We start from the raw sequence: 8,614 nt of genomic DNA, 5'->3' as shown, positions 1-8,614 counted from the left end.
TGATGCTTTATTCCCATAAAACTGTGTATTGGAGCCACTTTTGTGTGAGTTTTATTGACGTAGAGAGACAAATTTAGTCAGGGGTCTTTAGGGGAACGTGAAACCAATAGAAGGGGAGAATAATAATCAAATTAACTACTATGAATCATAATAACATTTTACTTATAGAAAAATAATCTTAACAATGGAAATATTACGATTTATATTTTTACACCTGAAAATATTATCAAAATTAAATTTTTAAAATGCATTCTATTGAATTTAGCACCTTGAAAGCATAGGAATGCGTGAAAATTATAGACAATTAAAAAAATTTAGAGATTTTTGCACAAAAGTGGCAGTTTTCTACTACTTTGGGTTGCACCAAATAACATTTATTTACGATTAAGAACGAAACGACAACCGTTAACCATCTCTACGTCTATATTGACCCTCAGCAAATAGTTTTATTTAGAATAATGTGAAGTTTATTTATTTTATTTTTCAATATTTTTTTAATCCATACCTTGCTACGCCCCAGGCATCGCCTTGGCGTCATTTACGCCTACACTTGGTCAGCATATAGGGTATACACCCTGGCTATTTCCGTATTATTATAAGCCGGTACTCCTGGAAGCCGTCAACGTCTTGGAGCAAAGAACCGACAGCCCCGCACCCTGGTGGCAGCGGCCCGCACTCTACTCCCCTCCCGCTTCAGAAAAATCCCCAGCTCTTCAGTTGTCGAGTGGCGTGCACTCTGTCTGTCTGGCTTCTCTGTGTCCTAGGTGAGTCCACCTCTTTTTCGTATTTTATATGTACTCCTCATATGCCTCCGATGGTTATAGTCGGTCACCGCATATCTCTTCTTCTATCCGCAATCTCTCCTCAGCCCTCATGTTCTCCATATATGCAAAACAAGTTTTTTTTTTTTAAATTTTCATTTGAATGAATTAATAATTTTGAATGACTAAAATTAATTATCCGTCCATAAAAAATATTTGAAAAAAAGAGAGAATTTACAAAAGAATTAAAAAAGCTGTTTTTTAAAAAAAGTATTTAATCTTTGAATATATATAAAATATAGATTGAATAAATATGCTTTAACAATGAGGCACAGTACATTATTTTTCTATAAAAAAAATTAATCCACAAAATTACTTTTAGAATATTTATATTAATTTCACTATCTTTTCTTAAAGCAATGTTAAATAGAAAATTGCTAGTGGTTTTACTTATCCCAATGGTCTAAAATGATTAAAATTTTTAGTTTATCATTCTAAGTAAAATTTCCTCTCAATGCTAATGCCTCGGAAATGTAATATTACTATTTAGAAGAAAACAATTGTGAAATATCTATAAAGCAAAATTTTCATTATACTATGACGATTTGATTATCTGTAATAATTCACTTGAAGATTCCATCTCGTACAACACGTGGAGCCGGTATTAATTTTCCAGAAGACGTCTGGAGAAAAGCCGCGCAGGTTCTTGAGTTATGTCCAGTCAGCATCCTCTATCTCTTGCAGATAGTGGAGTGGTGGTTCTTTAGAGAAACGCACAATTTCATAAATTACCTGAAGAATTCTAGTTGCGAAATCTTGACGGCAATTGTTCCTGGATTTTATTTGAACACCGATAAAGTGGGTCAAAAACATTTTTAAATATCGTACAAGGACTAACTGATAACCGTCTTGAATCGAAATTTAGTTTTTTTTAGCTTTGGAATAATATATTACATATGATAGTTATTAAAAATGATATAGCTATTATAGATTGTTTTAATATATGGATACATATTTAATTACTTATTAACTCGTTCATAAAATGTTTTCCCAATTTATTTTGCTTAATATCTATATAACAATTGTAAAAGAAATAACCCGATTAAGAAAAATATGCATACAACACGCGGACCATGCAGGATTGAACAATTGAAAATTTCTGACAGATCAGAAAAAAAGAAGGGACGGAAATTTTCACCTTTTTCCTACTCCCATATTTTCAGTGAGTCCAGATATTAAATTCGATTCCTGAAAAAAAAATTAATTTTTTTTTTTCTTTCCATATTCTATTTTCGTTTGTTTTTTTTTGTTTGATTATGCCATGTTATTCTAAAGCTGTATTTATTAACCGTTCTTTCGTATTTCATTATTTACGAATGAAAGATTTTTCCATCTAAAATAAGATAATAACCAAGTCGGAATTTCCTTTTTATATTAAAAAAAGAAGATAAGGGAAGAAATTCATGTATGGATGTTTTATGTACCATTTTTTCCTCAAGCATCATATTTATAATTAATGGAAAACAACTAAACAAATTTAAGAAAAATTATTTTAAAAAAAATTATTCCGAATAATTAAATCTGATTAGTATTTTTTTTTTTTTTTTAACGGCGGTATGATAAATAATTTATTTTAAAACGTAATGTGGAGCTTTTAAATTATTAAATACACAATTTGTAATTATTATTTTAACAAAAAAAATTAATTTTTTTTTAATGCGAAATGCTTGTAATGCATTAGAATACTTTCTTAAGTAAATTTAAATTATGCATAAATAAACATCACTCCTCTCCCCAACTGTTTCCGTTTCTTATTTAGATGGCACAGTTGGAGTAGAGTTGAAATTTAATTGGCAGTGGCAATGGGTACCAAACTAGTCTCTTATGCCCGATAATTAATTACGATTAATCAAAGTTGTGTAGTGAATATTGTTATAAAGTAATAATTTGTAGAATGTATGTATGTATTAATATAAGTAATCATATGTTTATACAGTGTTCTCACTCATTATCCTAGAATACACACACTTACCGTTTTTATTTCTTAGGACCACATTGATGGGGAATGACAAACATGACAGATAAATGAGACAGCCCTGTTCTCTTGTGTATTTAACTTTTTTTCGTCATTCTCAAACACTCGAGTAACATCATGGCCCGCGAAAAAAAACCCCACAAAATGTCGAATTAAACTGACGCATTGAGTGTTATTCCGTGGCCAGACTACGAGTTTTCGGAAGAAAAATTTCAATATTAGTTGTTCGCTGACGAACGTTGAATGATAATATTTTTCTTGAGTGTATAAAACTTTTTTTTTTAAAAAAGGGAAGAAACCAAATAGGATTTATTTGAAGAAATGACGGTAAAATAAATCGAGCTCTCAGAAATTCCATCAAGATATACACCTCACACGTCTTATGTGCGTCTAGTGTTTTAAGGAAACAATCCGATTGTTGTTACAGTATTGATCCCAGAGATTATGAGATTGTTTCAAAAGTTTTATTTAGAATCATGAATGAATTTAGTGGTACCAATGCTGGAAAAAAAAAATTAAAATAGTGGTAATCGTTATTCTTCGTTGCTAGTTTTGAATGTAGCATTTGTTTGATTATGTAAATATATCGTTTTGTAGTGAAAATAAAATAATTCGGAAGAACATATACTCTATTTATCACTTAATTTTTATTTCAGATACTAAATCATTATCAAAATACAGTAACAATAAAGTTATTCTGAAAAATGTCTACCTATCCTTACATATAGGAAATTAGAATCTGCAAAATACAACTACCTGCAGTCTCCTATAGGTAGTTGTCAGATATTTCTACAACGGTCTCAAGTTTCAGTAAGTAAAACACAGCATATACTGTATGTACCATTGGACACTCCACTGAGTTTCGAAAAAGGAGACTACAGAATTACTTTAAATTTTGAGATTGTGATAAAAACGAGCGTTTTGGTGTATTATAAAATTATAAAAAATAAAATAACTAGTTTTCCGTTGTACAAAAGATATTCTACAGGAAAGAGATTAAGAAACAAAAATCTTTTATATTGGTTACAAAAATATAAATGGAGTAATAAAAAATTACTTCAGAGATTTTGTTTATAAAGTAGAGCTGGTTTAGAGCCTATCACGTAACTACGTATGTATGTATATATATATAATTTTATATGAATAAGTAAAATTTAAAAGTAAAAATAACTACGTCATCAAATCCAGTACTGAACTAGGTATAGAAATAAATAAGGATAAAAAAAAAAAAAATGTATGGTTTGTAATAGAAACAGTTTAGTAGAACTACAACAATTTCCGTGATACAGATATAGGATTTACATTTGAAAGGGTACAGAGGTTTAAGTATTTAGGGACTACGGTAACTAAAAAAAAATAAAAACCAAACGAACGAGATTGATGAAGAAATAACAGCGAGATAAAATAAGGAAAATGCTTGTTCTTTTTTTTGAAATTGCTTAGCTCGCATCTTCTCTCTAGACATATGAAAGTTAGAATTTACAAAAGTGTTATCATTTCCTAATGTTATTTACGGATGCGAAACGTGGCCTCTTACACCAAGGAATGAACGCCTTCAAGCTTCTGAAAATATTGTGTAAAATATTCGGATCGAAAAAGGATTAGTTAACTGGAGAATTGGAGTAGATATAACTCCAATTATAGCATTTCAGGAAAAAAAGATGGGCGTTTATGGATGTAGGCCTTAATAGCAAACGGATTTTTGAAATGTTAATAAATACTGAATCGACGGGTTAACGTCCTAGGGGTAGTTCTAAACGTACGTAGGAGTATTGCGTCAAGACTGGTCTTGTGGATTTGGGTTTGGACGAGTGTCACTGGACATGTGTATTTAGACAATGATCGTTGGTATAGATCTCTTGAGTTTGTTGAGACTATTTTATTATTATCATTACTATAATTTTATACATATACATTACAAAAATTTAAGTCGACCCACTGTTAATGTTAGCACTTTAACCCGCTCGGCCACGAGCGGTCCCAAAAGCTTAGTATTCATGCATGAAAAATATTGTTGTCAGGATCCAAAATTTCTACGCACATTTTAGGTCTAATTAAATTTGTTTCCGTGTCTTTCCATCGGTAGCTCAATCTATGTTACTGCTATGGCGCCTGTCAAAGGTAATCCGATTTTCAGGAATTGTTGTTCAGATGGTCTCAAATAAATAATAAAATTCCATTGACTCCTTTTGAGTACGCATGCGCTAACATTTTTTTCCTATAGATAATTATATATCGAACAAAAATGGTTGTAGAGGTACTCTTATAAAGGTACTTGAGAATTTCGTTTTCCTTTCAGTCGAGGTGGCAATGTTTGAAACATCTGTAAATAAATATTGGTTTCTAAATCCAAATAAAATTTTCCAATGCCCAGTTATCGAACACAACGGAATGGTAAAGATTACCCGAGATCGATCAACCGTGTTATAGTAGATGAGATTGATAAGTGAAAAGGACACGCTCTGCTATCAATGATTAGTATTTATGGACTGTCGTGAATTTATTAACAATTATCAACTGTATCTGACCTGAACATTTGATTGATAACTATGATAATGTAATGATTTACTGGAAAACAATATTAGAACTTTAATCAAAACAATAACACTCTACAGTTGCTTACTCATACGTATCGACATGCAAAATCTATGAATGCATCTGGTATAATGAATTACTGAACTCATGTCATCGGTCACATGAGGATCAGGGAAAATTAGCTAATGGGTCCGAACGCTGGTGTCTCAAAATACATTCCTAGCGAATTATCCAACATAATGTTTTACACCTAAATATTAGGAAAAATATAAACATATTTTTTCTTGAGATGAGCTGCTGATGGAACAAACATTAAATTCTTTAATTTACCTCATACATAAAAATCCATTGGGGTTAGGTCAAGGGAGGGCGGTGAGGTTGCCTCTTAACTTTAATTTTCATTGGTCCTACCTGATTTTCTGATCTTTAATTGGGTATCTACTGCAGTTTTTTAAAGGGAGCTTTGAAGTAGATTTATTTGAGTTTTTCTGAGGAAAACCACGGATAACAGCTAAAACACAATTTCTTTATTTTGATCCCATAGCGTTGAGAATATCGATTGTATACTAATTTTTTGTAGTGAGTGGGAAATTTAGAGCGTTTGTCAAGTAGGTGTTGTAGCAATCGGAATCTACGAGCAGTTTCTTGTCGTTTCAGTCTTGTATGTGGATTTCTTTTCTTGGATCTCTTGTCAAAATGGAGTCCTAAGTATCGAATCTGTTCAACAGGCTTTAGTGGAGTATTTAGAAACGATACTGAAGGACAGGAGGGTAGAGGTTTACGACGGAGAGTAAAGGTGATCTGGTGGGATTTGTCTGCATCTTTGTTTGTGATGCATTAGTTGTTTACAGACAGTATACATGTGTCATCAGCGTATGTTGTTAGGACTGTGTTAGGTTGGTTGGGATGTCAACTGTATAAACCGTATAAGGAATGGGACCTAAGATACTACCTTGAGGAACACCGACGGACTGAGAAAAGAGAGATGAGTAGGCTAGGTTACAATTGACTGTAAATGCTTTATCAGAGAGGTAGGAGCGGATTAAAAGGAAATATGTAGGAGATAGAAATTGACGAAGTTTATAGAGCAGACCTGGATGCCAGACTCGATCAAAAGCTTGTTTAACATCAAGGAAGACTCCCGTGCAGTACTTTCCGCGCTCCAATGTGGAAGACATGACATCAACCTCTCGATGACCCTTTTGTTTGGTAGAATGGAATGTTCTAAATCCAAACTGGTGGTCAGGAATAACATGATATGAGTCAAGGGTAGGATAGAGGCGTTTTAATAATAGTTTTTCTGTGATTTTGCCCGTAATGGGCAGGAGTGAAATAGGACGGTAGGAAGTACAAATTTTAAAAAAGTGGTTATATAATTGTTGATAGTGTAAGTTAATCTAAATTGAAAGTTTTAAAGATTGATGAGATTGTGACAAAATAGGGTGATTTGGGTTGTAGTTAATGATCTGGGCAGAATAGTTTACAAAACCTTGTTAAATTTAGATGTGGTGTGTGAATTTGTATTTGGGATTATCCTTGGGGGTGGCCGGGTTGGACTATTGATATAATAAGGAGTGTTTAGACTTAACAAGGATACCTACCATTTGATTTATTAAAAACTAAATACAAGACTCAAGAAATTGAAAAGATTATGTATAAAAAATACTAACTAATTATTTAACACTACAATATACAGAATACAAATTAACTTGCACAAGGTTTATTGCAGTACTGGTGTTTATATCAGTAATTTCATGTATCGATCCAAACCATGTGCGAATAAGTTTTAGTTTTGTAGAAAACTCATTCACAAAACAATGAAAAGAATGTTTATAATTATTAATTTGTATACTCATTTTAGAGTTTAATAATAAGTTGAGAATTATAAAAAAAAAAAATGTTTTCACTGTAGTGAGTGCATCACTGTGAGAACAATAAAATTTCGATACGTTTCCTCAAGATAGTTGTTATATTTTTGACTGATCCTCGAGAAGCTCAAAACTATTAACCACTACTGATACATTAGCCAAATTTGTTCACTGTGAAAAAATTCTCATTTTACTCGTTTCCCGATCGGGATTTTTCATAAAATGTCCTGTAAATATTTTAGAGATGCGTCCGTATATAAAAGGACATGTATAACAGCTGGCTGTCGCAATCACATTTATATACCTTTGCCAGTTATCGAAAATTATCCCGCAAGTTTATAGGGGCACGGGCGTGCGGGAGCATTGATGGGGTTCTATCTTCCGAGAGCAATTTATTTTTAGCGACCCTCAACCGGGATTAAACATTTAATGTCCTTTTTATTTTTATATTTTCCCCTGCCCTCTCGATCTCTAGGTATCGGGCTATGATATCTTGATATCGATATCCTCCGCCACGTCGAACCATATCTACTGATTGTGAGTTCGTAATTGAATTTGAAAAAAAAAAAATATTTTTTCTATTTATGACAAATTCAAAATTATCTAGGCTTATGTCTGTATCAAAACATCAAAGTTACCAATAACAATAATAAATTGTTTTTTTCCTTCAATATATGCATATGTTATATTGAATTGAATATATGCAATCGGAAAAAAAAAATTTAATTTCTGACCAAGAATTTGATTAATGTTGGTATCTTTTTAGGCCTAATACTTTTTTTTTTTTTCGACACCCTCTTGATTTTTTTCAGTAAAAAAAATATTTTTTGTGGTATAAATTCAAAGGACGTTTAAAACTGAAAAGTATGAAATTATGTGTAAATTTATGTTATATATATATATATTTTTGAAAAAAAATGTCAAGATGCATTTTTAAATTTGCTAACAATTTAATTAAGTCAAGAAGATACCAACAAAAAAAAATTCTAGTCACGTCTTTGTGAAAATTGGTTCCACCCTAAAACCCGATATAATCTCTACTGAATGTCTCCGTCTTAATTTATCTAAAATTGTGTTATATTTCAATTTTGTCCATATTATGTAACTAGAGGTCTATGGTGAAGAACACTCGGTTATCCTTAGGTGTTATTAAGAGGTAAAGTTCAATAACATACGTTACGATCTAAAATGTCCTTCTGGTAATAAAGGACAATATTCATTAATCCATATATATATTTATTTACTGTCATTGCTTGTTAAGAGCGCCTCAGGGTTTTTGAACATAAAGTATTATGTAAAATATTCGGACCGAAAAAGGATGAGTTAACGGGAGAATTTAGACGGCTATACAACACTGGATTGAGGGAACTTACCCGCTAAATATAATTCAGGTTATAGGATTGCTGCGATATATA

The 8,614-nt window shown here is 31.8% G+C and overlaps 1 protein-coding gene across 13 annotated transcripts in view; it reads left to right on the top strand.

Annotated features, from left to right (window-relative positions):
- Positions 1-681: 681 nt before the first annotated feature.
- trol (terribly reduced optic lobes) overlaps positions 682-8,614 on the top strand; it is a gene marked incomplete at its 3' end in the record, with an annotated part of 722,946 nt that continues 715,013 nt past the window's right edge. For all 13 annotated transcript variants that reach the window (XM_067047431.1, XM_067047427.1, XM_067047425.1 and 10 more), the window contains 1 exon segment: positions 682-764.

The sequence above is a fragment of the Halyomorpha halys genome, unplaced genomic scaffold (assembly GCF_000696795.3).
Source record: "Halyomorpha halys isolate HHAL.00 unplaced genomic scaffold, Hhal_1.1 Scaffold696.1, whole genome shotgun sequence".
NCBI lineage: Eukaryota > Metazoa > Arthropoda > Insecta > Hemiptera > Pentatomidae > Halyomorpha > Halyomorpha halys.
Note: the sequence above shows the minus strand (reverse complement) of the source record. Positions and strands in the feature narration are given on the sequence as shown.